The following is a 26,050-nucleotide window of genomic DNA, read 5'->3' on the forward strand; positions in this document are numbered from 1 at the left end:
CAAAATTGTATTGCCTTTAAATATACCTAAAGGATCGGACCTCAGGCTAAGCCTTTGTAAGTCCTTTCCGAATCATTACTGTCAAAATTAATATTTACAAGTAGTATCCACCATCACAGGTAAAGGGAGAGAACGCCACATTATTGTGAGTGTAGAAGACAATTATCATCATACCATTGATGCAGATTCACTGATGAACCGCCATGCAGGGATTATGTGTGAACATGTGATACATTAAAGTCCTTCTGTATAAACACAACGATAATCTACCAAACAAAGACTGTTCATGAGTAACTCATTCATTTCAGGAGAGTTTAAACTTGTAGGATAAATTTTACTGAATATTTGGAGTTCACTGATATAATATAATTATTATGATTAAAAATCATCAGTATATTGTATCAAACATTTTATGTTGTTGTCACCTAACAATATCCATCGAGTCCAGTCCGTCAAAAATAATATTGATATAATTGTTGTTTAATTACAATATACATCACAGTAAATAATAGATCTTTGGTTTCATTTAGTTAGTATCTGAGAGTTATTTATAACGTTTAAGTTTACGTTTAAGTTGTGAGGAATATTATATATCAAATCTTTTAGTTTGGTATATAAATGTTGCGTAGTGCATTGAAGAATATATTTTTAAACATTAGTGGTACATAGTATACATCCATTCAGAAGAATATATATATTATAGTGATCGTGATTACCTATTTCTGATATATATTGGTGCAGCTGTCTCCTAGAGTTATTATAAAGTGGACATTCAAATATATAGTGTGGTATATTTTAATTTTCATGATTACATCTACATGCTGTTAATCTACTCATGTGGTCACTGTAAAGACGAGAGTTAAGGCTACTTGCATTATTTCTGAGTTGACAAAGTAGCGGATTGTATTTTCTAAGTAAGTGGAAACTGGACCTTTGATAGTATTCAGTTAACTGTAATAGGAGCAAGCAACATCTTCTGGATTCCTGAAAACGTCAAGTGATCATTCTTTGCTGCATCTGGAATAAATGGATATATAAGATTCTAGGGGATGTCATGGCCTCTGTTTCTCCGAGGTTCTGGTATTCAAGAAATTATAGTGTTCCGAAATATCGGCGGGTGTTTCTCCCAACCATCTTCGCGATATTACACACACAGTGCGATCCTTTACTAACATCAATATATACCTTAATGATTTAGAAGATTATCTTCAACAAAATAATGTTTCTTGTTAACAATAAATTAATAGTTTATGTGAACATACTCTTGGTGTATATGTTAGATTATTTGTTATTTTATATGCAGATGATACCGTATTGATGGCCGAATCCCCTGAAGGGCTACAAAGTGCTCTTGATTGTTTTCAAAAGTAACAGTTAATACCAATAAGACAAAAATAATTGTTATTTTTGAAAACGTTAAAGTAGAAGACAGTTTCATTTTACCATATTTGATGAGCAAATACATCGCGAGGATTCTTATCCTTATCTTGGCATACTATTTAACTATAACGGTTCATTTGCTAAAACAAGGACAAAATTAGCTTAAAAAGCAAAGAAAGCTTTATATGCATTGTAAACAAAAAAAAGAAACATCCCATTATCTATAGACTTACAACTTAAATTGTTCGATTCACTGGTTACACCGATTCTACTTCTGGGGATATGAAAACGTAAGTATAATTGAAAAAAAAATCATTTACAATTTTGTAAGAAAATTTTAAATATAAGAAGTAGTACACCAAATTACATGGTTTATGGCGAACTTGGAAAATTTCCACTTGAAATTGAAAAAGAATTAAGGATGTTAATGTTTTGGCATCAATTAATCACAGGAGGCGACAAACTTGCTTCTACATTCTATCGGTTAAAATTGTAAGAAAATCAAGTAGCAGACTTTAAATGGCTTAGCTATATAAAACACTTATACATTAAAAAAAACTGTTTTTAAAACATCGCTTAATTGACGTTTATGTGACCAATTCATTCAAAACTGGTTTTCTACTATCCAATCATCGTCTCGTGGACAATGTTGCTCTATATTTAAAATACAGTTTAGCATTGAGTCTTATCTAATTAAACTTAATTCCCAAGAGTGCATTATTATCAGCAAATTTAGAATGTCAAATTTAAAGTTACCTGTTGAAACTGGTTGATGGATTAGTATACCACGTAATAATCGTGATAGCTTATTATGTCATAACGGTATTGGTGATGAATACCACTATTTACTTTAATGTAATACTATTTTAGTGACAGATTTTAGACACAAATACATTCCAAATTATTACTATATAAATCCAAGTTTAACTAAAATGGAAGGTATGTTTGAAATATGTAACAAGTCATTATCATCAAGAGTTAGTCATTTCCTAAATATAGAAAAACTTTGCATTTCAAGTAGATAATATATAAGTATAATATTCCATATGTTATATTGTAGTTATTATATGTATAGTGAGATAACATTGTTGTTTAACTACGTTAGTATATACACTCTTGTATTTCACGTTATTACCCTGTAAATCATGTACATTGTTTTGTCATATTGATCTCTTGTTACACACTTTGTGTGTCATGAGTGAATGAAAAAAATCTTGAAATCTTGAGACGAGACTCATGTGGAGAGCAAGTTCAACTAGTGTGACAATGGCTGTATTAGTGTTAGATTGTTAAGTGTGGTTAGATGGTTGTTGTTACGTGGTGTCAAGTATCTTACACTATCAGCTGATAACATGCCCGTCAAAAACAGATAATGTTGTTCCAGGTAACATGCGTAAAATACTAATACAAGTAAACTTGCATATCGGCTCACTGTATAGGCGGTGAACATAGAACGCTTGTCAAAATGTATGCCTTTTAATATATTTTTACCCGAGTCTAGACCAGTTTTAAAAGATTTGTTAATGTTCATTCTTAACCTGATCAACCATCGTCCGCCATATATCTGTCCATGCATGTTTAAGTGTCTAATACATTAATTAACAGAATCCGAGCCCGGTGATTCCTGTGAGGAAGTTGTAGTAATTGGCCCAAATGGAGGACGAAACAAAGCTACGGACACAAAACTTGATTAAGTTAACAATGATATAATTGTTTCTTGTAAAACTAGATTGACTAGACTTAATGAAAAAATATATATCCTCAGTCTCCCACCTGTCTATTTTAATATATACACATACAGGTTTTGAAGAAAAGGAGAAAAAACTAACTGATAATGATTGGACAGATAATCCTTTGAACAACTGGGCCCTTATTGATAATATTTATGAAACAAATTACAAAGAAATTGTTAATCATCAACGGCATTAGATTAGGTCCAGCATTGCTAGAAGAACTAGAACCCTTATCTATATCAATTGGTATACATTATCGGCGCGCAGAAAATCAAGTAATTAATAGGACGTGGAACATTCATAAAATATTACCTCTGTGGGAATTTACAGAACAACGCAATGCAATATAAAAGGGAGGTAACTCATCTTTATATGAAAACAACAATAACAATGTGCTGAATTATTTTTGTTTTCAAAGTAAGTAATTGTTTTATTCTTCCACAATCTATTTTTTATCGTAATTCAACACTGCAAGAAAGGTTATAGGATTTTATTCATATCAAAATATTTGTATTTAGGACATTCTACTTCTAAGAGGCAACTTAAAGGGAATTATTTTATCACACCCTATTAATCATTGTGAAAAAAATAGATAATGATTATATATGTCAGAGGAGGTGATAAAATAAAAACGTGTGGAAACCAAGTTCCATTTGTGTTATTATTTTATATTCTATCCGACTTGTACGACCATGTTTCACTAGATTTGTGAACTTTGATAATTACCGTTTTTAGTCATCATCAGTGATATATGCGTCCCTCATTGCATTGTTTGAAACGTCCTATACATTTTAACCCTAACATCAAATTTTATGATCGGACATAACATACAGGAAGTAAATTCCACTTGAATGCGAATGTGCAGTGCATGACTGTATCAACGTTCGCATATTATCAACGATATCACTATTCAATAGATAACGTAAATATATAATATTAAGCTGATCTCATCTGCTGGTTGTTATCGCTTGTTATCCCAGTATCAATCTAAATATCCCCAGAATATCTATTAAAACCATAATTTCTTTTCTACAAAATCGGGATCAAATCGAGCCCTAGAAGGACAAAACAGTTGTATGATGGATGACCCTAGCATCAATGACGAGTCGTAGAAGGAGGAAACATCAGTACGACGTCTCGAAAATCGCTGACGAGAGTTTGAAGGCGGAAACAGCTGTAGAAGAACGGAATAGCTGTACGACGTCTCGAAAATCACAGACGAGTTCGAAGCCGCTGTATCATGTCCATATCTGTCAACGCCTTAAGTGTCCAGACGAGTCGTAGAAGCACGGAACATCTGTACGACGTCTCTTAAATCACTGACGAGTCCCTGAAGGAGGAAACAGCTGTATGATGTCCCTAGCATTAATGGCGAGTTTTTGAAGGATGAAACACTGACGAGTCCGAAGAAGATCATACAACTTTTTAACTATATGAATCGACCTCTCCAAACGTAATACAACGCGCTAATGATAACTTGTGTCTGTATACGTCCCATATATCGACGACCAATTTTGTGAGAACGTTTAGGCACGTTAAGGTTTTAGGTTGGTAGGTGGTTTAAAACTGTCAATATAAAATGTATATGTACTCCCCGTCCCCCATAATAAATACATCCTCACACCTGACTACTGGCATTCCATTACAACACAGATTGGACACATGTACTGACATACAAATAGCTGTAATCCAACACAGACTGGATACATGTACCCACATACAAATAGCTGTTATACAACACAGACTGGACACATGTACCCAAATACAAATATATGTAATACAACACAGACTGGAAACATGTACCCACATACAAATAGCTGTTATACAACACAGACTGGACACATGTACCCACATACAAATAGCTGTAATACAACACAGACTGGACACATGTACCCACATTCAAATACCTGTAATACAACATAAACTGGACACATGTACCCACATACAAATAACTCTAATATACACACACAGACTGGACACATGTACCCACATACAAATAACTGTAATACAACACAGACTGGACACATTTACCTACATACAAATAGCTGTAATACAACATAAACTGGACACATGTACCCACATACAAATAGCTGTAATATACACACACAGACTGGACACATGTACCCACATACAAATAACTGTAATACAACACAGACTGGACACATGTACCCACATACAAATAGCCGTAATACAACACAGACTGGACACATGTATCCATATACAAATAGCCGTAATACAACACAGACTGGACACATGTACCCACATACAAATAACTGTAATACAACACAGACTGGGCACATGTACCCACATACAAATAGCCGTAATACAACACAGACTGGACACATGTACCCACATACAAATAACTGTCATACATTGCAGACTGGGCACATGTACCCACATACAAATAGCCGTAATACAACACAGACTGGACACATGTACCCACATACAAATAGCTGTAATACAACACAGACTGGACACATGTACCCACATACAAATAACTGTAATACAACACAGACTGGGCACATGTATCCACATACAAATAGCTGTAATACAACACAGACTGAACACATGTATCCACATACAAATAACTGTAATACAACACAGACTGGGCACATGTATCAACATACAAATAGCTGTAATACAACCTAGACACACGTATGGATGGGGCGTACTTAAATGGCCATAGCATAGATTCGGTAGGACTTACATTATTAAACTAACAAAACTAAACCAATCCTCGCCTCCGTTTTCCTATTTTTCTCTGACGTGGTTATTCAGAGCGACTGAAAGGACTTTGTACACTATCACGTATAAAACAGTACGCAATATATATATATATATATCTATATATAATGATGTGATCAAAACCCTATCTATGAGATCGCACTTCATATAACTTAACATACATACGTGTTACCTTATGTAATAAACACAGTAAAATAAATAAATGCATGAATGAATAAATATATCTATATAAATTAATGATAAATAAATAAATGAATGACAAATAAATAAATGAAAGAAAAATAAATAGATAAATGAATGAATGCAATATTGGTTGTTATACCCACACGTCTATGGCCTTGTCATACCCATGTAACAAAGCTAGCTGGAAAGCTGGAATCAGGCTGTGTATCTTTCATCACTTTTTGTTATCCTATCCGGACAACTCTTTCAACAGTTTCATCAAAAACGTTTCGTTACTGCTTCAGTCTTAAATTGTGCACATGTGCTAATTTCTTAATCTACTATTTTGCACCTTTTCTCCTAAATAAGTGTTTTAGCCGAGTGGGAATCGGGGTCAACAGGGGAACGAGGGCTATTAATTAGTCGTTATCGCGTAGGAATCGGGGTTGACATGAGAACGAGGGATAGCAGTCAGCCGTCCTCGAGTAGAAATCGGGGTCGACAGGGGGACGAGGGGTATCAATCAGCCGTCCTCGAGTAGAAATCGGGGTCGACAGAGGAACGAGGGCTATTAATCAGGCGTCCTAGCGTGACATTTCTAATTATCATATGATGTCATTTAATCGTTTGTTATCTCTAATTGAACATGTTCGTATGAAAAATAGATTATAATGATAAGATAGCAGCGGAATGAACAGATAAAAATCAAACATTTAAACTGATGCGAGACTAAAACCTTCCCATAAACAGTACAGGAGGGACGAGGAGCAGACAGGGCTTGTTCATGACAAGTTACACCGTTACAGCTGTGTGACCTTGTATGTATATATTTTGTTTTAAATACTTCTTACAATTTTAATTATTGTTATCAAATTTTATGTTGATGATTTATTACTTTACATCTGTGATTGCCAATACAATATACAGTGTATTTCCCTTATTTACTTTCCACATATGAATTCAAACACCTTACACATTTCGCTTGAATATGGTATAACCCTGGCATAAAAATGTTTTAAGTATCACGAACTTTGAGTTGAATATTTCAAAAATTCAATAACCTATTATATTTTTTGTTAGAAAACAATTTATTAAATTAATTTGATCTTTAACATAGTAAGCTACCACGCAAAGATTTTGTTTACCTCCCCTAAGTCATGTTCTGTCATTTCATTAGTACAAGTATTTAGTATTAAGTACTGCGCAAGTCTCTTTACTAACAAATGTCACTCGTTTCAGATCAACATACAACAATATACAGCTGAAAGTCATGGCCAATGGGACAAAAGTGGAAGTGCTATTGGGTAATATATCTTTGTCTTACACCTTGTACTTACGTCATAGTTAACATTAGTAGGTATTGTAAAAGTCACCTCTCAGTGAAAACACCGGAAATACTCTAACATTAGTAGGTATTGTAAAAGTCACCTCTCAGTGAAAACACCGGAAATACTCTAACACTAGTAGGTATTGTATAAGTCACCTCTCAGTGAAAACACCGGAAATACTCTTCATCAGGTTGATTGTCCCAGAGGCATTACAGGACTTTTGCCGCTAAATTTGCTAAAGGCCCGTTGATTCCAAAGTTTGTGTTATTCGTAAGGCTTTTGAAAACTTAACTAGGTTGATACTGAAAAATTCAAATTCTGCTTTGATTAAGTTATATTTTGTGCTGTTAAAGTCCAATAAGCAGTTATTGTCATTTAAGGATGACCTCCCCTGCATGCAGGATATATGCGTTTATTCTACGTGTTTGTCAGTAGGAGTCTGTATGATACTTTATAGCGAATAACCCACTCAGTCTCATTATACTGATACCAAAAATCTCATTATACTGATACCAAAAATGCCACGCATTAAACAGAAGTAGCGGCCACACTCGGTTATGTCTCACTAATGTACATTGTTAATCTTGATTCGCCAAAATTATAAGCTCCTAGGTGTCATGATAGTAAGAAGGGAGGTTTCTGTAACGGTACCCTTATTTTACCTTACATCCCTCTTACCACGATCATTATAACACTGTCGTCTTCGTTTACCTTATACTCCAGCACGTCTTTGTCGATAACGGTTTTGTATTAGATGCAACAATGACACTTCCATCGTAATATCCAGTAGCGCCCAACATCTGATTTATGTGCTGATAATTTTTTACGCAGACAGCTTAGATACACTACTCTGACAGAACACTAACATTCATGCCCTCTACAGTAGCTATATTAAACGCGATCAACCTATTTATCTTAATGTGAATGTGTTGAAAAAAGGTTATCGAGTATTTGGTGATAGACTGTGAAACAATTTGTTGGTCTGCGTTGAAGCGCGCATAATAACTCTTTGTGTTAGAGGAAACCAGATAACTCGAGCGAACATGGGTAGTCGAGAAGTGACCAACTGAACCTTTTCTCTAATGATCGTGGAAAGAACCCCAGTCGACATAGAGAAAATGTGATGTTTAGAACAACAATGTGTCTGTAATAGACGCGTATGTCATCTGTTGATATTGTGGTAGGCTGATTTATATATATATAGTTATTTCTTATCTAAGTTTAGTAATTAGTCACGTATTAAGTTAATTTGTGATGCTTCCTAATAAATGAATAGTTACTAAACTTAAATAAAATATAACTATATATATATACACTTTTGTATATACAATACAAAAGTAATTTGATCCTTACGGACGGATATACAAATCGGCCTGCTACATTATTGAAAATGTGCGATAAACTATAGATATACAGATTGTATACTAATATTAGCGATGCAAAAGCTGAATTTTCCATAGTGTAGCAGCTATATATATATAGTTATATATTATTTAAGCTTAGAAATTATTCACGTATTAAGTTAATTCATGATGATGCTTGTTGATAAATGACTAATTACAAAACATAAATAGAATAAAACTATATATATATATCATACCCTGCTACAATATGGAAAATGTTCTATATACTATAGATATATACATGTACTAACTTTAGCGATGTAAGAGCTGCACCAAATTTAGGAGTGGCAGGGTAAAATTGGTAATTTTAAGCAACCTACTTCGTTCGAATCCATATGTGGAAATCTCAGTGCTGAAGGGGTCTTCAGATGATTTTTGTTATCAAAAATCTAATTTGAATTGACATAGTATCAGTAATATTTAAGGGTTAACAGTAATATTTTTTTTACGTTATTGAGCAATACCACGAAAAACTGGGGTGTACTCTTCGCGGTTTATTCAGAGTACACCCCAGTTTTTTGTGTTATTCCTCAATAACGTAAAAAAAAATTACAGTTAACCATTATAATTTAATTAACAACGATAAGAAACATTTTCATTAAGTTTAACATGTTTATTTTGCTCCAGATATTTAAAAACACATCGATGAATACAAAATCCCGTGAACAACGATTACTCCGCAGACGTCACAGTCATTATTTATGTTATGAGATGATAACATAATTTTTTGAGCCAATGAAAATGCTTGTTACACGCAAAATTAAATTATATGCACGACTGGTTAACGGCTTAACAAAACAAAAAAAAACAATCGAAATCCATTCTTCCTTATTTTCATGACATGATGATTTTCATCTTCGTTATTCGCTTTATTTGTTCGATATACAACAACTGGTTTGCGATCATTTGCTTATACTGCCTTTTTCAGAACACAAATGGAGTGGGGGCCATCAACATTTGGAAAATGGCAAATTTAAAGCGGACTTCGGAACGTTATTAAATGGCCATTTGAAGCAGGATTTCGTGCATTTAAAAAATGGCAAATGGCGGCAAGATTTCGTGCATCCAGAAAATGGCAAACGGGGTCGGAAGGATGCAGATATCATTCGTCAGATTTCTAAAGAATACAACGTACCTGAAACGGCAGTAATCCCTGTGACTAGTTGTAAGGACAAAGAGCCTCAGTTCATTGTTTACAGCGACTCGTATAACAGAGAAACTATACAAAACTTTTGATGGGCTTAGAATTATCTTAAAAAACCCTAACATTGTCAACCGTGAAGCCAGCGACGTTATTGAAGAATGTCAATCGCAAAACTGTTTTCTCACTCCTGAACAGAGAACCGAACTGAAGGATATTATACAGCAAAAGACCCATGCGTGGTTCTCTGCCCACTCTAATTTGAATATCATCAGCATGTCGCCTGTCAAGTCCAAAGGTGGAAAAATGGAGATGGACCATCCGTGTATTGTACTTTATTGCACATCAAAGGGATATGTTCCTGTGGGAGAGAATCATTTTCCAAGAATTGTTTCCATGGTGGATAAAACGGTAGACATAGATGTTAGAGAAGGTTACTTCCAATTTGGATACAACACAAAAGCGAGCAATCTCCGTCACGATACGCTTAGAATGGGGTGCGAATTTGGCGTGGAGAAAGGTCAATATTCTGGAACCATTGGCCCATTCGTAGACTACCAAGGACAGTTAGCCTTCCTGACTTGTGCTCACGTCACCTTAGAAATTGACTCGAATGGTTACGACAAACAAAATGAAAACCCCTTTGTAGAACAGCCAACCTCCTCCAATCCAAAGATAGCGAACCGCTGCGGACAGGTTAGGCGGGCAGTATTTTCTCCAAGCTCTACAAAGGCTAGTGTCGATGCCGCTGTAGTTGTCATAACAGAACAAGCACGGATTCCAAGCCACGGGGAATTCGCTATTGCCAAGGAATGTCAATATAGAGACGCAGGTAATGTAAATAATTTGTTGTGTTTAAAGATAATAATCATTTTGTTCAGTCAAATACGTATTTCAGTGATTATTGCAGAATATTCTAATATAACTCACAAAGATTTCTCGTTCTAATATTAACATCCCGGTGAGGAATGATGACTCTGGTACCAAGTGCTAAATAAGGGAAATATAATAAATTTATGTTTTGGTGAAGATATTTCAATTTTGCATTAGTCTTGAGTTGGAATCAAACAATAACAATAACAGACCAGACGCCAAGGTCACTATGTAAAAGGTCAAGGTCAAATTTTATATACACTTTATTTTCACCGAGGACATGACATCATCAATCGAAGTTTGTCGTCGTTATCAAACAATAAGTGAAATGGGCAAAGGTCAGAGACAATGGTTCCAAATGCTCATATTTCGTCGCCTCTTAAAACATGCTGTGAGATAAAGCAGGCATATTCTCCCCCACTCCTGCACAAACTAGATAGGGAAGATCTACATTAACGAAGGTTTCATAGGTATGTCTTGCACAAAAAAAAGGCTGACGTTTTAGAGATTCTGAAAAAAATGTTTGATGTAAATGTTTTAGCTTGGAATATCCTGCATATTTCAGATTTTGATGTCGCACCTTATTATGATTCTGGGAAAATCCATGACGACCCCACAACAATCAATAATGATTTACATACATGTATTGTTAAGTTTGGAGCCGAAACCCACGTGACCAGAGGGGTCCTTGATTGCGACGGGACTGTCGTCAGGTCGATAGATTTTGATATGCCAGGTAGCCAACAAAATGTCATTATGAGTGGTCAAATGGAGATCCGAAGCATTCAGGCTCGTACAGTTTTCTTACAGGATGGAGATTCCGGAGCGGGAGTATTTTATGTGGATGAGTCATCGGGCCAACAGGAACTCGTCTGTATAGGGATGGCCATAGGTTGTACCGATTATGGAACTGGAATAGTCACACCAATCGCTAACATTCTCACAGCTCTGGATGTAAAACCTCCCCTTAGAGCATTTCCATCTCCCCCCTAATTGACTGAAAAAGGTATGTCCGATATAAATCAAGAAACATCACAAATGTAAATAATTGTGTAGAATCCAAATGTAAATATGTCAATTTGAATTAAATGCTGATATCACATTCCGTTTTAGTTAAAACGGATTTCCCCCCATTAACTTAATTTATGACAACAAATATACTAGTAACAAGATTATCCTTGAATAGGACATTTGATAACCAATATATTCTGTATCGGAAGGACAACGTCGTTGCCTAGAAACAGCCAATTAATAATTGATAATTTAATTTTATCAATCAGACATCTGTTTCATGTGTCGGTGCAAAAAATATTTAAGCATTAAACTGTTACCAAATGGTAGGATACAGTCGATATGAATACAATTTGGGTGACAGATAAATACAATGTCGCCCGTTAATAATATATATTCTCACATGTCCATATTACTGTGATAAACATTCTCACATGTCAATCTTACTGTGATACACAATAGATATTCTCAAATATCCATCTTACTGTGATAAATAATAAATAGTCTCACATGTCCATCTTACTATGATGAATGATAAATATTCTCACATATCCATCATACTTTGATAACAAATAAGCATTCTCACATATCCATCTTACTGTGATAAATAATAAATATTCTCACATGTCCATACTACTGTGATAACAAAAAATATTCTCACATATCCATCTTACTGTGATAAATGACAAATATTCTCACATATCCATCTTACTGTGATAAATGACAAATATTCTCACATATCCATCTTACTGTGATAAATGACAAATATTCTCACATATCCATCATACTGTGATAGATAATATAAGACTCTTTCATATGTGTATATGTAGGATAGGGATATTCCACCCGAGGGGTCACAAAATGTGGTGAAACCCGAGGCTTGCCGAGGGTTTTACCACATTTTGTGATCCCGAGGGTGGAATATCCCTATCCTACATACACACATAATGAAAGAGTATTTTTCTCTCATATCATTACCGAATTTCTGGCGAAAGTGTCCCTCAGCCATCCATTTTCTTCAATTTTTTAATTTCTTTATTTGACGTTTTTACTAAATATACTTGTGATATTCTGAAAGATCATACCCTATTTTGACAAACTATGTTTGCACACAAATTTCATTCATTTTGTGGTTAAGTGATGAACGAATGAACAATTCGCCGATAAAAATTACCGTAACTTGACCGACTTTTACGTGGCCGTGATCAAATTGTCAACATCCGAGAAAAAGAAGTTATATCAACAATACTGAAAGCCAACGCTGAAATGAGTTTTCCAACTTCACATATAATTTGATTTGCACCTCGACATATTTAATCATTTTACAGAACACACTGTACTTTTAAATGTCAAGTCAATTTTTTTTATAAAATACTACGTCACTGCATGACGTCACGACTGTCATTGGAATTCCATTCATAGTTCAAGGATATTGAGAGTGATGTCGATCTCGATCGCCATGACGCGGCGATGTTTCGTGGCTCTTAATTTTAAATTCACTGTGATTTTGGCAACTTCCTGTGTGAACCAGCGAACAGTGACTCTATACGAGTATTCGATCTTTTCTGTGACATAGGATTATATGTGTTTAACCGGTTGTCTTGATGGAATGACAAAGGTAGGTCAGTCGATAGGCTAACGATGATCATATTGAAAGCTAGGATGGCAGTTAGTTTTCATGGTTACTCTACACAAATATAGACTCTGAGTTACAATCAAATATTTTTATATGAACATCGAGGGGTGTCATTTTTACCGAATGTTCGTTCATTTAAGAGCCAATTCCCAACTTCCAAATACACAGGTTACTGAGTAGGCCTAACAGGTTACTGACAGTACAGTAGGCCTAGAGTAAACAAATTCCAGGGCCCCCTGCTGACGCAAACGGAACCGTTTCATAGGTTGTGACGTTTGACATTTTATTTTTTATTTTTTTTTTATGTATGGCTTTTATTTTACTTCCTGTCATTGCCAGGTGATTGTGTGTGTTTACATGTGTTTAATGACAAATGACAAATCTGTCGGGTAGGCAAGTCTGTATTGTACTGTAACTGTTACAACAGGCCTGTAGGCGTAGTCTGTTTGTTACAGTAACGGAGTTATATGTTCGCTCAGATGAAATGTCTAATCGTTTAACCGTGTAGCCCTATTGATTTACTGCTGATATGATATATATTTATCTAAGAATGTATGTATTTTTATAGTTAAGTCCAACGTTTCAAAACCGACACCGACGATAAGGACTGTCGGATGTGAACACAAGCAGACGACGTTGTGAGAGTTGTCCCCTTGAACGCATATTAATCCGCGCGCGTGAAATGCTATGTAAGATAGATTTATCTTACATAGCTATCTTACATGGGCAAACTCTATCCATCATGGCGAGATATGAGAGAATAAATATTCACACATGTCCATCATACTGTATTAAATGATAAATATTCTCAAATGTACAATTGTCATGATACTGTGATAAAATAAATATTCTCACATGTCCATGTTTTTTGGTTTGTCTTTGTTTAACGTCCTATTAACAGCTAGGGTCATTTAAGGGCGTGCCAGGTTTTGGAGGTGGAGGAAAGCCAGAGTACCCGGAGAAAAACCACTGGCCAACGATCAGTACCTGGCAACCGCCTCACGTAGGTTTCGAACTCGCAACCCAGAGGTGGAGGGCTAGTATTAAAGTGTCGGGAAACATTAACCACTCGGCCACCGCGGCCCTCACTTGTCCACCTTACTGTGATAAATGATAAATGTTCTCCAATATTAATCTACTGTGATATAATTTGTTATGTTTTATTTTACCTGAATAAATAGTAATAACATTTGAGTTGGCTTTTGAGATGTTTTGTTGCAATATTGCAACTTAACGATTTAAAAGCGTCTTTAGACGAACAACACGTGTGACCTCTACCAAACTGTGATATGCTCTTGGTACCTAGATTGGAGGAAAAGTCACACTAGTTGTAAGATTATACCCTTAACTTCTCCTTGATATTTGTAGCCCTTTTCTCACCTGCACACATATTAATACCACCTTAGTGAGGTTTTGGGACGTTTTGCTCAACCATGTTTTCCCCGGATTTTTGGAATCAATTTTAGGAGTGCATCATTAGAGCAGGAATAAAAACTCTAAAACTGCCTTGGGACGAAAACAGGAGTTACCTCTACGAAACTGATTTTCTCTTTGCATTGAGATTGGAAGAAAAAACACTAGTTTCAGGAGTAAATACCTCAATAATCCTTAAAGTTAGCCGGGCAAGTGGCACAAACATGGGTATTTTCTATTAGAATAAAATTTAGCATCTTCAAACTAATGTAATTTTTTCAGTCAAAATGAAAACGAAAAATGTAAAAAAAAAAAAAAAAGTTTATGTAGATTTATAAAGATTATGTTTCAAAACGTCTCATGATCTATCCTCCACAGGCATCAAATTTGCTTTGTTTGTAAATGTGTTTTCTCTGTACATTTAATCTTGTGAAGAGAAATGAAATTAAGTTTGAAAGTCACTATTAGTTATAATCATAATGATCAGAATATAAAAGTAAGGAAACACTGATTTCAAAGAGCTTGTCTCATGTATCTATGTCACGGTGCATAAAAATCTCTTTCATGTAAAAAGAAAATGTATCCACTACATCAGCAATAATCATAATGTTAAGAATAAATATGTAATGTTTGTGAATATTTCAGTATAGTCCAGTCAACAACACAATAATGACCTGATCTGGTCGCTTCAGAGACCACACTTTACTATGTCATTTCAATCCAAAAATAACGGGTACGTACACGGGATCACCAAAGTGCGAAAAGTAATCAAATCGACAACTGGTTATGATAACGGAAAGACATTCACGTACGTACTTACCTAAATAAATGTTTGACAAAACTTAAGATAATGTGTAGATATAATGCATTGATAGTGAAGCCAATTTACGACCACTGTTAATGATTGTTAATGATTGTTTTATTCTAGCGTTGCAGATCTAGTACTCTGAAATCCTCTATACATGTATCTAGGTGATTATGTGTATGTGGTTCGTTTTAAACTTTACCGGTTGATTTCTGTGATCGTTTACAGTGTTGACATTTGCCGAAAACACAAATATTGAAAGTTCAGTTTAATATTAGGCAAACTCCTGCAGATACAGAAGTGTATGTATCAATTGTGTAAATGTACCAATGACTTCAATGTTTTGTGATTTACCTTACATTAGACTAGATATAAACTATAGACAATAACTATCCATTGGTATAAACGTTTGGGAAAATACATAACAAATTTAACATTAATCCAAGGTCACACATATTAGTGTTAAACCCTATCGGAACTATATTTGATTTTGGAAAATTATAAAAAATAAAGAAGACATGGCGGTGTGCGGTATATATCGATTGGGAAATGATTATTAAGTGAAGTTTATGGGAGGGTCTACCTACAAATTACAAGAAAAACTGTTTTTCCTGTTGTGAAAAAAAAAAATGATTGAACGTTTGAACAGGAATGCAAAGAAAATAGAAAAGCTAAAAGTCGCACATTGACGGTCGACTACGACAGCCAAAGGGTATAGGTTAATAAATTAGTATAAACAATCTGTTTGTTATGAAAGAGCACGACAAAACAACAATTTCAGGTGACGGGATATGGCTCGCTCAAATATTTGTCGGATGAGTGACAAAACATTTCACGGACGCAATCACAAACTATGTCGTGCTAAGAACCATATCAAAAATTGTCCCTTTCTTAACTTTCTTAATCTAAAAATTGTTTTGCATTGTTTAACGTATGTCCTATCGACAGCCAATCTAATTAAAATTAGACTTGTAATTTCCATTCTTCTACGATACAATGCAATACAAGATATAACAACACCCCGTAGGAGGTCATCTCAGCATGACCTTTGGGCTTCAAATACAAGCCAATGAAAACTGGTCAATGACGTCATCAGTTATCAGCTATTGGTAGACTACTTAAATGGCTACAATAATTAAAAAAAAGGGTTTTCTAATCCTCTGGACGTTGTTGCATTGAAAGAAAAACAGATTAGGAAAAATTTTCACAGGCAGCAACAAGTTTGTAAAACTATAAATTTGTTGAAGTTTCCAAATCATTACAATCAAAATGTATATCCATATGTATTATTCGGCAGTAGTAACCACTATCACAGGTAAAGGGAAAGAATGCCAAATTATTGTGAGTGTTAAAGAAGTTATCATCATACCATTGATGCAGATTCACTGATGAGCTGTCATGCACGGATTCTATGAGAAACAGGTGATACGTCAAAGTCCTTGTGTACATGAGTAACTAAGCATTTTATATTATTTCATTTCAGGAGAGTTTAATTTTGTAGGATAAATTTTACTGAATATTTGGAGTTCACTGATATAATATAATTATTATGATTAAAAATCATCAGTATATTGTATCAAACACTTTTATGGTGTTGTCACCTAACAATATCCATCAAGTCCAGTCCGTCAAAAATAATATTGATATAATTGTTATCTAATCATACTATACATCATGGTAAATGATAGATCTTTGGTTTCATTCAATTAGTATCTGAGTGTCATTTATAATGTTTAAGTTAACGTTGAAGTTTTGAGGATTATTACATATCAAATCTTTTAGTTTGGTATATATATGTTCCTTAATGTTTTGAAGATATATGTATTTATATTTGTGGTACATATTATACATCCATTCAGAAGAGTATGTATATTATAGTGATCATGATTATCTATTTGTGATATATATTGGTGCAACTGTCTCCTAGAGTTATTATAAAGTTGACATTCAAATATGTAGTGTGGTACATTTTAATTTTCATGATTACATCTACATGCTGTTAATCTACTCGTGTGGTCACTGTAAAGACGAGAGTTAATGCTACTTGCATTATTTCTGAGTTGACAAAGTAGCAGATTGTATTTTCTAAGTAAATGGAAACTGGAACTTTTCATAGTATTCAGTTAACTGCAATAGGAGCAAGCAACATCTTCTGGATTCCTGAAAACGTCAAGTGACCATTCGTTGCTGCATCTGGAATAAATGGATATATAAGATTCTAGGGGATGTCATGGCCTCTGTTTCTCCGAGGTTCTGGTGTTCAAGAAATTATAGTGTTCCAAAATATCGGCGGGTGTTTCTCCCAATCATCTTCGTGATATTATACACACTTGACCATTCTTTGCTGCATCTGGAATAAATGGATATATAAGATTCTAGGGGATGTCATGGCCTCTGTTTCTCCGAGGTTCTGGTTTTCAAGAAATTATAGTGTTCCGAAATATCGGCAGGTGTTTCTCCCAATCATCTTCGCGATATTACACACACAGTGCGATCCTTTACCAACATCAAAATCAGCAAAAACAAATAGTTTGATGAACTTAAGGAGATAACGATGATTTAACAAGAGGTATGCACGAGTTATTTGATTTTGAATATTAAATAGCAGTTTGATAATCGTAAGAAAATAGCTATAAAACAATATGTGGGGCATTATTCTTATATGGAATCACCGCAATTGTCAGATTATATTGCGTTTGTAAAGTGAAATTCATAATTGTGAGACAATATTTATTTGAACGTCATCCAGGAAGGACAGTGTAAGGACTGAAGTCAAAGAGACATAACAAGAAGAAAACATGACATAGAAAGAGTAAACAGGAAGTTAAGGATAAGATAACGGCCATACGTATTGCTATAGAGTCATTATGTTTCACTGGACTAACAACAAATCTATATAATACATACCTGATTGTGGATAGGTACTCAGCAACACATCGTCTGGGCTGGATTTAAGGACGTTACCTTAGTAACCGATTCCCAACCTCACCAAAACTGTCTTTATGAAAGGTTCACCCGCGGTATCTCTTGACCATAACCGTATTCCTGTGTAGTTTTGTATGTCCGCTGTTGAGCGCATGCGCCGTTGTAAAATTGTAATATTTTACACAAAGAGTAAAACATAAATTGAAATAAACTAAACTGATATTTTATATGCCTTTTTGTAAAAGTATACAAGGAGGCGACACTCCTGTGGCGAACAAGTTCAACTAGTGTAACAATGGCTGTATTAGTGTTAGCTTGTTAAGTGTGATTAGATGGTTGTTGTGGCGTGGTGTCAAGTATCTTACACTGTCAGCTGATAACAGGCCCGTCAAAAATAGATGTTCCAGGAAACATGAGTAAATTACTAAAACAAGTTAGAGTAAACATGCATATCGGCTCACTGTATAGGCTGGTCAAAATGTATGACTTTTAAAATATTTTACCCGAGTTAAGACCAGTTTTAAAGAACCGTTTTAAAAGAAATGTTAATGTTCATTCTTAACCTGATCAACCATCGTCCGTCATATATCTGACCTTGTATTTTTCAAAAGTGTCTAAAACATAAATTCACATAATCCGAGCCCGGATATTCCTGTGAGGAAGTTATAGTAATTGGTCTACATGTAGGACGAAACAAGGCTAAGGACACAAAACGAGATTAAGTTAATCGTGGTTTTAAAACAATGATATAATCATTTCTTGTAAAACTAGTTTGACAAAACCTTATGAAACTAACGCACTTCTCCTACCGGCCTATTTTAAGGAATATTCACACACAGATTTTAAGTAAAGGAGAAAAAACTAACTGTTAATGATTGAAAAAAATAATCCATTGAACAACTGGGCCCTTATTGATAATATTTATTACACAGGTTAAAGAAATAATTCAATATCAACGGCATTAGATTAGAACCGGGTCCAACATTGATAGAAGAACTGGAACCCTTTTCATGCGTATCCTCTAAGATTGTCCAAATCTGGTTCAAGTATCTTTCCCAATTGGTATGCATTCTCGGCGCAGAGAAAATCAAGTATTTTACGGGATGTGAAACATTCATAAGAAATTAACTCTGTGGAAATTTACCAAACAACGTGATGAAATATAAAGGGGAGGTAACTCAACTTTATATGAAAACAACAACAATAATGTGCTTTATTACTTTTGTTTTCAAAGTGAAGTAATTGTTTTATTCTTGCACAATCTAATTTTTATCGTAATTCAACACTGCAAGAAAGGTTATAGGATTTTATTCATATCAAAATATTTGCTTTTTTAATTTAAAAAAAAGGCATTAAACGGCTCAAACATAATATTGCCTTATTTTGTCAGTATTAGCCTCGAGCCAATATCTAGGCCCATATCTGATATCTTTATTAATTGACTGATCAGATAAAATGAAATAAAAGCATTTCACTTAGTTTACAATTGTATTTACATGACAAATAATCTGAAAAGAGAAGATAAATACCAGTTCAACAAAAACTGTATGATGTATGAATGCATTTTTAAGCAAACCATAGTTTCAAACTCAAAATTAATTTAATAGATGCTATTTTCCATGAATTCATAACAAAGATAGAAGTGTCCTCATCATATTTTATCAAACACCTTTTGTGATTAGCCTGCCCCTCATCTATGACGTCTGTGTGATCGTATCGCCTCAATGACTTTGAAAGTCATTACTAAAGTGAAATATTTACTTCTGCGAAACATCGGTCTTTTACATCCAAATTACCAGTGCGTGAATAGCAATATGTATATATTTACCACAGTTATGATTAAGTGTCTCTTCTCATTTTCTGTTACCCTGTATTTAGGACATTTTTCTTGGTTTCTAAGAGGCAGCTTAAAGGGAATTATTTGATCATACCCTATTAATCATTGTGAAAAAATAGATAATGATTATATATGTCAGAGAAGGTGATAAAATAAAAACTTGTGGAAACCAAGTTCCATTTGTGTTATAATTTTATATTCTATCCGACTTGTACGACCATTTCTCACTAGATTTGTGAACTTTGATAATTACCGTTTTTAGCCATCATCAGTGATATATGCGTCCCTCATTGTATTGCTTGAAACGTCCTATACATTTTAACCCTAACATCAAATTTTAAGTTCGGACATACCATACAGGAAGTTAATTTCACTTGAATGCGAAGGTGCAGTGCATGACTGTATCAACGTTCGCATATTATCAAGGATTCAATAGATAACGTAAATATATAAAACCAAGCTGACCTCATCCGCTGGTTGCTATCTCTTGTTATCCCCGTATCAATCTAAATATTACCTTAATATTTATTCAAACCTTGATCTTTTTCTACAAAATCGGGATCAAATCGAGCCCTAGAAGGACAAAACAGCTGTATGATGACCCTAGAATCAATGACGAGTCGTAGCAGAACGGAACAACTGTTCGACGTCTCGAAAAACACTGACGAGTACTTGAAGGAGAAAACAACTGTATGATGACCCTAGCATTAATGGCGAGTTCTTGAAGGATGAAACAGCTGTTAAACATCTCGAAATCACTGACGAGTTCTTAGAGGACGAAGCCGCTGCATCATGCCCATATCTGTCCTTGTATGTGTAAGTGACTAGACGAGTCGTAGAAGAACGGAACAGCTGTACGACGTCTCTTAAATCACTTACGAGTCCTTGAAGGAGGAAACAGCTGTATGATGTCCCTAGCATTAATGGCGAGTTTTTGAAGGATGGAACACTGACGAGTCCGAAGAAGATCATACAACTGTTCAACTATATGGATCGACCTCTCAAACAGTAATACAACGTGCTAATGATACCGTGTGTCTTTATACCTACCATATATCGACGACCAATTTTGTGGGAACGTTTAGGCACGTTAAGGTTTTAGGTTGGTAGGTGGTTTAAAACTGTCAATATAAAATGTATATGTACTCCCCGTCCCCCATAATAAATACATCCTCACACCTGACTACTGGCATTCCATTACAACACAGACTGGACACATGTACTGACATACAAATAACTGTAATACAACACAGACTGAACACATGTACCCACATACAAATAGTTGTAATACAACACAGACTGAACACATGTACTGACATACAAATAACTGTAATACAACACAGACTGGACACATGTATCCACATACAAATAGCTGTAATACAACACACACTGGATACATGTACCCACATACAAATAGCTGTAATACAACACAGACTGGGCACATGTATCCACATACTAATAGCTGTAATACAACTTAGACACATGTATGGGTGGGGCGTACTGAAATGTCCATAGATTCGGTAGGACTTACATTATTAAACTAACAAAACTGAACCAATCCTCGCCTCCGTTTTCTTATTTTTCTCTGACGTGGTTATTCAGAGCGACTGAAAGGACTTTGTACACTATCACGTATAAAACAGTACGCAATATATACATATATATATAATGATGTGATCAAAACCCTATCTATGGAATCACACTTCATATACCTTAACATACATACGTGTTACTTTATGTAATAATCAAACAGTTAAATAAATAGATGAATAAATGAATAAATATATGTATATAAATTAATGAAAAATAAATAAATGAATACAATATTGGTTGTTATACCCACACGTCTATGGCCTTGTCATACCCATGTATCAACACAGACTGGATATATGGATCCACATACAAATAACTGTAATACAACACAGACTGGACACATGTATCCACATACAAATAGCTGTAATACAACACAGACTGGACACATGTATCCACATACAAATAACTGTAATACAACACAGACTGGACACATGTACCAACATACAAATAGCTGTAATACAACACCAGACTGGACACATGTATCCACATACAAATAACTGTAATACAACACAGACTGGACACATGCACCCACATACAAATAGCTGTAATACAACACAGACTGAACACATGTATCCACATACAAATAGCTGTAATACAACACAGACTGGACACATGTACCCACATACAAATAGCTGTAATACAACACACACTGGACACATGTACCCACATACAAATAGCTGTAATACAACACACACTGGACACATGTACCCACATACAAATAACTGTAATACAACTTAGACAGATGTATCCACATATAAATAACTGTAATACAACACAGACTGGACACATGTACCCACATACAAATAGCTGTAATACAACACCAGACTGGACACATGTACCCACATACAAATAGCTGTAATACAACACAGACTGAACACATGTACCCACATACAAATAGCTGTAATACAACACAGACTGGACACATGTACCCACATACAAATAGCTGTAATACAACACAGACTGGACACATGTACCCACATACAAATAGCTGTAATACAACACAAACTGGACACATGTTCCCACATACAAATAGCCGTAATACAACACAGACTGGGCACATGTATCCACATACAAATAACGGTAATATGACACAGACTGGAACCAATTATCGACATACAAATAGCTGTAATACAACTTAGACACATGTATCCACATACAAATAACTGTAATACAACTTAGACACATGTATCCACATACAAATAGCCGTAATACAACTTAGACACATGTATGGATGGGGCGTACTTAAATGGCCATAGCATAGATTCGGTAGGACTTACATTATTAAACTAACAAAACTAAACCAATCCTCGCCTCCGTTTTCCTATTTTTCTCTGACGTGGTTATTCAGAGCGACTGAAAGGACTTTGTACACTATCACGTATAAAACAGTACGCAATATATATATATATATATCTATATATAATGATGTGATCAAAACCCTATCTATGAGATCGCACTTCATATAACTTAACATACATACGTGTTACCTTATGTAATAAACAAACAGTAAAATAAATAAATGCATGAATGAAAAAATATATATATATAAATTAATGATAAATAAATAAATGAATGACAAATAAATAAATGAAAGAAAAATAAATAGATAAATGAATGAATGCAATATTGGTTGTTATACCCACACGTCTATGGCCTTGTCATACCCATGTAACAAAGCTAGCTGGAAAGATGGAATCAGGCTGTGTATCTTTCATTACTTTTTGTTATCCTATCCGGACAACTCTTTCAACAGTTTCATCAAAAACGTTTCGTTACTGCTTCAGTCTTAAATTGTGCACATGTGCTAATTTCTTAATCTACTATTTTGCACCTTTTCTCCTAAATAAGTGTTTTAGCCGAGTGGGAATCGGGGTCAACAGGGGAACGAGGGCTATTAATTAGTCGTTATCGCGTAGGAATCGGGGTTGACATGAGAACGAGGGATAGCAGTCAGCCGTCCTCGAGTAGAAATCGGGGTCGACAGAGGAACGAGGGCTATTAATCAGGCGTCCTAGCGTGACATTTCTAATTATCATATGATGTCATTTAATCGTTTGTTATCTCTAATTGAACATGTTCGTATTAAAAATAGATTATAATGATAAGATAGCAGCGGAATGAACAGATAAAAATCAAACATTTAAACTGATGCGAGACTAAAACCTTCCCATAAACAGTACAGGAGGGACGAGGAGCAGACAGGGCTTGTTCATGACAAGTTACACCGTTACAGCTGTGTGACCTTGTATGTATATATTTTGTTTTAAATACTTCTTACAATTTTAATTATTGTTATCAAATTTTATGTTGATGATTTATTACTTTACATCTGTGATTGCCAATACAATATACAGTGTATTTCCCTTATTTACTTTCCACATATGAATTCAAACACCTTACACATTTCGCTTGAATATGGTATAACCCTGGCATAAAAATGTTTTAAGTATCACGAACTTTGAGTTGAATATTTCAAAAATTCAATAACCTATTATATTTTTTGTTAGAAAACAATTTATTAAATTAATTTGATCTTTAACATAGGAAGCTACCACGCAAAGATTTTGTTTACCTCCCCTAAGTCATGTTCTGTCATTTCATTAGTACAAGTATTTAGTATTAAGTACTGCGCAAGTCTCTTTACTAACAAATGTCACTCGTTTCAGATCAACATACAACAATATACAGCTGAAAGTCATGGCCAATGGGACAAAAGTGGAAGTGCTATTGGGTAATATATCTTTGTCTTACACCTTGTACTTACGTCATAGTTAACATTAGTAGGTATTGTAAAAGTCACCTCTCAGTGAAAACACCGGAAATACTCTAACATTAGTAGGTATTGTAAAAGTCACCTCTCAGTGAAAACACCGGAAATACTCTAACACTAGTAGGTATTGTATAAGTCACCTCTCAGTGAAAACACCGGAAATACTCTTCATCAGGTTGATTGTCCCAGAGGCATTACAGGACTTTTGCCGCTAAATTTGCTAAAGGCCCGTTGATTCCAAAGTTTGTGTTATTCGTAAGGCTTTTGAAAACTTAACTAGGTTGATACTGAAAAATTCAAATTCTGCTTTGATTAAGTTATATTTTGTGCTGTTAAAGTCCAATAAGCAGTTATTGTCATTTAAGGATGACCTCCCCTGCATGCAGGATATATGCGTTTATTCTACGTGTTTGTCAGTAGGAGTCTGTATGATACTTTATAGCGAATAACCCACTCAGTCTCATTATACTGATACCAAAAATCTCATTATACTGATACCAAAAATGCCACGCATTAAACAGAAGTAGCGGCCACACTCGGTTATGTCTCACTAATGTACATTGTTAATCTTGATTCGCCAAAATTATAAGCTCCTAGGTGTCATGATAGTAAGAAGGGAGGTTTCTGTAACGGTACCCTTATTTTACCTTACATCCCTCTTACCACGATCATTATAACACTGTCGTCTTCGTTTACCTTATACTCCAGCACGTCTTTGTCGATAACGGTTTTGTATTAGATGCAACAATGACACTTCCATCGTAATATCCAGTAGCGCCCAACATCTGATTTATGTGCTGATAATTTTTTACGCAGACAGCTTAGATACACTACTCTGACAGAACACTAACATTCATGCCCTCTACAGTAGCTATATTAAACGCGATCAACCTATTTATCTTAATGTGAATGTGTTGAAAAAAGGTTATCGAGTATTTGGTGATAGACTGTGAAACAATTTGTTGGTCTGCGTTGAAGCGCGCATAATAACTCTTTGTGTTAGAGGAAACCAGATAACTCGAGCGAAAATGGGTAGTCGAGAAGTGACCAACTGAACCTTTTCTCTAATGATCGTGGAAAGAACCCCAGTCGACATAGAGAAAATGTGATGTTTAGAACAACAATGTGTCTGTAATAGACGCGTATGTCATCTGTTGATATTGTGGTAGGCTGATTTATATATATATAGTTATTTCTTATCTAAGTTTAGTAATTAGTCACGTATTAAGTTAATTTGTGATGCTTCCTAATAAATGAATAGTTACTAAACTTAAATAAAATATAACTATATATAT

The sequence above is a fragment of the Pecten maximus genome, chromosome 17, assembly GCF_902652985.1.
Source record: "Pecten maximus chromosome 17, xPecMax1.1, whole genome shotgun sequence".
NCBI lineage: Eukaryota > Metazoa > Mollusca > Bivalvia > Pectinida > Pectinidae > Pecten > Pecten maximus.